We start from the raw sequence: 5,415 nt of genomic DNA on the forward strand, positions 1-5,415 counted from the left end.
TCAAGAGATAAAGCTCTCGTTTTTAAAACAATGTGGTATTTTTGCTGTAGGCTTTAAGAACAGTGATCCTATAAAATGGTATCCTATAAAAACTTCTGGTCCCGCCACAGTGGCGATAGTTTATTCTCTTGTTTGGAGAGCGCTTATTTTATATGCTGGGATTATAGGATTTGGGGCTCTTCAGGTGATGCTAAGATGCAATTCCTAGCATCTTTTATCATCGACAACGCTAGCTAATTGGGAATTGTCATTCAATTATATTTAAGGCGGTCACCTCTATAATAAAATATTCTAGCTAATAAAAAGGGTTAGGGTGAGGGACGTCCAGGTTTTCATTGCAATGCATCGTTGTTAGCTTGCAAAAGTCTTTTTGCATTCTTTTCATTCCTTACTTATCTACCCACATAATTCCCATTAAGCTCTACGGGAAAAACCCACCAGGCTTCAGATAATTCTAGTTTTCTCTTCAATGGGAATGGGTGAGCCCCTATTGCAAAAGAAGGTTGCGTCACCAGGACAGGTATTCCTAGAAGGGAGGGAATCAAATATTATTATCTGAACAGTGGAGCCACCAAATGCAAAAGTTCTTAGATGGACCTTGTGAGAAGTATAGTGTGGAAAATGATGTCCAAGGCTGCCACCCTGTGGAATATGAAACAACTATAGCATCTAGCGATCTTCGGGGCATTCTCTTCAATGTTCCTAAGAGTTTAAATCCAAAGCTCTTGCATATACAGTACATGACTGCAGTTAGTAATCTTGGCATTCTTGTTTTGGGGAGAGGATTGAAATTCAAGATTCTTCTAAATATCAATCACATGACATGTCAGATCAGGTCTGGGGCTCCCTGGTGTGAAAACTGCCAGCTGATTACTAGCTGTATGGATTGCTGTTCGGCCAGAAATGATTTCCCTACTGACATTCTCTGACATTTTTGCAGATGAAGAATCCAATACGGCTCTGAATTGTTTACTTAAGGTCTAACAGCACACCTTAAGGAGCATGGTGGCTCACGTGGTAACTATGCTTGGTAGGAAGTTAGCAAGCCTGCATTTGAGACTCGAGTGCTGCCGTGGGGCGAGGTTGAGCTCCGTTCCCATCCTTCACTCTAGCTGCTGCCAGAGATATGAAAGGAGGCCCCAGCTGGATGTCCTGCGGGCAACAACGATGCCGCTCGCTAATCCTTTCAACTTGGAAGTGCCTTGGTGCTTCTGACACAAGTGCTTTGCCACAACACACCTCTTCTCACACACAACCCTTGGGAATGATGATTGAGGACCATAGGTGGTATTCAGCAGGTTCTGACTGGTTCTGGAGAACCGGTAGCAGAAATTTTGAGTAGATCGGAGAACTGGTAAATGCCACCTCTGGCTGGCCCCGCCCCATCTATTCTCTGCCTTCCGAGTTCCAGCTGATTGGGAGGAAATGGAGATTTTGCAGTAACCTTCCCCTGCCATGCCCACCAAGCCACACTCACAGAACAGATAGTAAATTTTTTTGAATCCCACCACTGTTGAGGACCATGGTCTTCCACAGTTAAGTCAACCAGAGGACAATGTGCATCGAACCAGAAGCTTCCTGTGGCACCAGGTGGATTTTGGTTTCTACTTGCTTCAATACTGGGGATAATTGCAGAGAAAAAGTCATGAGACAAAATTCATTACAGAGCATTATTTCTCCCTGAGGAAGACCTTAATACTCCAAGAAAGTAAAATAAGGAACGAATGCATATTAGAGCAGCTAGCAAGTATTGAAACCACACACCCATTTCTAAATTCTAAGCCTTAAATGTGATTGCTGGCTAGGGAATTCTGGGAGTTGACGCTTATACATATTAAAGTTGCCAAGGTTGAGAAACACTGATCTAAAGGTACATATATTAATCAGTCAGAATAGAGCTGAAAGGGATCTTGGAGGTCTTCTAGTCCGCCCCCCTGCTCAAGCAGGAGACCTTATACCATTCTAAACAAATCTGTTCTGTCCAGTCTCTTCTTAAACACCTCCAGTGATGGAGAACCCACAATTTCTGAAGGCAAACTGTTTCCACTTGTTAATTGTTCTCACTGTTAGGAAGTTTCTCCTTAATTCCAGGTTGCTTCTCTCCTTGATTAGTTTCCATCGATTGTTTCTTGTCTTGTCTTTTATTATTAACTAGTTGATAACCCGGCATTGTCCGGGTATTTATTTATAGGGGGAAAATGTCCGGACCAAATGTAATTTTTAATGTTGGATTTTCCCCCTTACCAGAGAGAGCCCCCTTGTGGAGTACTGTGAAGCCGTTACCATGGCAACTCCACTGCGCTGCACAGTAGAAGCCATTTTATGGCAGTACAGTAGAAAACATTTGAAGGCACAACAGGCTGTATCATAAGAGAGCACACACCCCAATGGATGTTAGGGGTGTCTTACCCCAACAGTATTTGTTTCCAGAGAGTAAGTCATCTGTGTACCAAGTTTGATTGAAATTGCTTGAGGCATTGCAGACTTATGCTGCAACACACACACACACACACACACACACACACACACACAGCCATTTTTATAGAGAGAGATATTAATATTTTTTTTATAAATAAGTAAAATACTTTTATTCTGGATATTGATTTTGGGAGAGAACAATACATTCTGTTAATCAAACGGGATCTTCTGATTTAGCGCTTCCCCAGACCTACCTGAGCTGGGATTCCTGGTTCACTGAATATCTGCAGAGTTGAACATGACGAACTATAGTTCTCCATCATTGGTCAAAACACCCTGGAAAGTATTGACCTGCAGCAAGAACAAAGGGGAGACCGTAGCTCTTTACTTTTATAGAGGGCAATGAGTCTGCAGTATATTGGCACTTGTGTTCAGGAGATTGTACACAAACAAATGTTTCTTCCCCCAAGTAGCCTCAGTAAGGGAATCTCTTGGGTTTAATTTAAGAGATGGATCCTCAGCAATTTAGTTCTGGAGGTTCTTTTATAAGGCTACCACTTCGTTGTGAAAAATGAAAATTGCACCTCTAAGCATAAAATGGGTTTCATTTCTTGTTGCCAGTGAGAGAGAGGAAACTAGCTCAGATCGGTATCTGTTTCACTTGGAATCGATCTGCACTCTTTCCCATCCTAGCAAATCAGGAGAGCCCAGATATTTTTTTCCAGGTCGAACTGAGAATCTCAGCAAAATAAACATTTTTATCTTGCCAGGTGTGTGCTTAGGCATATCATCCCTTCTCTTCTCTTTCTTTCCTGTGACACATGGAGAACCAGTTCCAAAGTATCTAGGACAGGGGTGTCAAACTGGATTTCTTTGAGGGCCAGATCAGCATTGTAGTTCTCCTCTGCGGGCTGGCTGGTGGTGGTGGTGAAACGGGCATGGGGAGCTGTGTGCGCCCCCCCCCATGCCCCATTTTCAGCTTGGACGGCATCCTACAGGACTTTGTCGGAAAGGGAGGACTCTGGGGTGGTGGTGTTACATTGAACCACAAACTAACTAAAGAGCCTTGATTCTCCCAATGGATTAAGTCATCAAAAAACTAACTAGCCATGGTTATAATTAACCAAATTCAGCATGTTGCGCAAATGCAGGTAAATCTTTCACTCACCTTGTTAAATATGCCAAGGCAATGAGACCTATCTCTTTTTTTTTTTTGACCCGCAATAGGCCACATTAGGGATGCGGTGGCTCATGGCTAAGATGCTGAGCTTGTTGATCAGAAAGGTCGGCAGTTTGGTGGTTCGAATCCCTAGCGCCGCATAACGGAGTGAGCTCCCATTACTCGTCCCCGCTTCTGCAAACCTAGCATTTCGAAAGCATGTAAAAATGCAAGTAGAAAAATAGGAACCACCTTTGGTGGGAAGGTAACAGTGTTCTGTGTGCCTTTGGCATTTAGTCATGCCGGCCACATGACCATGGAGATGTCTTCGGACAGTGCTGGCTCTTTGGCTTAGAAACAGAGATGAGCACTGCCCCCTAGAGTCAGGAACGACTAGCACATATGTGCGAGGGGAACCTTTACCTTTATCTTTAGGCCATGTTGGCCCAAGTACCAATAAAGGCCCAGGTAGCTGTGAAAGGGATCTCAGGGAGGGATGGATTGATGTTTTGCAAGTACAAAGTGTAAGATTTGTTCCTCTGTAGGAGTACAGACCCCAAAATGGGGTAATAAGGAGTCATCCATCCTTTAAGTATAAAAGATCAGGAATAAGTCCAAATTTGGAAAGTGTCATACCAAAGGAAATCACTCCATTATTGTCTGCCTGCCGGACGGACACACAGTCAGCCTCTGCTTTGCTGCTGCTTCGGCTGCCATTGAAACGGGGAGCGGGGGCATGGTATTTGGGAGGGATTACTAATTGTGCTGGAGGAAGATTCTGGAGTTTCTGCTGCCTGTCTTACTGCGCATGCGGAGGAGGTTCCCGCCAAGGCCAACGGCACAGACATTCCATCTTGGTGATGCCTTTCGAAGTTATCTCGCACCTGACACTTGGAAGAATTATGATTGGACTGTGACTGGGATGCCAAGGGGTGGGGAATGGGTTATTCTATATATCATTTGCTTTCGCGCCTAAATAATCAGTCTTCGCTTTGCTACGCTTCTGATCATTTATAGTTAGTAAAAGTACACTTGATTTCTATCAATGGAGTCTCGTGGGTTTCCTTTCCTAATTATCTAATGGAGGAGTGCTGACACACACATAACATGTTCGTGTGATTATTTACTGTAGAATTCTTTTGAGAATATATATTAATTTACACCAGGAGATGTATGTGAAAATATAAAAATGTTATAGGTGTTTTTTTATTAAAAGTTTTAAAAAGGTTTTACAAATATTTACCTCCCCTCCCCCCCCCAAAACCCACCTCCCCCCCCAACCTCCCACCCCCCGACCTCCAAGAGCAAATACAGGGTATAAATCTTTAACAACTATATTCTAAAATAAACTAACAGACTTTAGCATCTTCCCTCACTTGTAGTTTAACTCCCCTTTTGTTAAGCTAACTCTAAACAGGTTATATCATTCCTTGCTGATTCAATCATAAGCTATCTGGAGTTTCTTAGTCCCATATTTATTTTGAATATAATCAATCCATCTAAAAAAAATGTTATAGGTGTTAATGTAATCTTGAATTATATGCTAAAGCTTCGGAATTTGACTTTATCAGCAATTGTAGTTGGATCAAACATTGCGAGTGGCAAAAATGAATTATATTAAGGAATTGGAAAAATGATATTATTTCAGATATCCAGGAATAGTTGTTGGAAATGTATGATGCATCTGCTTTGGAAAAGGCAGGCTTTCTACCAAAGGATACAGCAGAATGAATTATTAAAGCAGATATTTTGTGATATCTTACAATAATAAAGTGTTTATATTATAGGAGTGAATTCATTGGTAAATAAGTGACTATTGATAAATATAAAATATTAGA

Source organism: Thamnophis elegans, chromosome 12 (genome assembly GCF_009769535.1).
Source record: "Thamnophis elegans isolate rThaEle1 chromosome 12, rThaEle1.pri, whole genome shotgun sequence".
Lineage (NCBI taxonomy): Eukaryota > Metazoa > Chordata > Lepidosauria > Squamata > Colubridae > Thamnophis > Thamnophis elegans.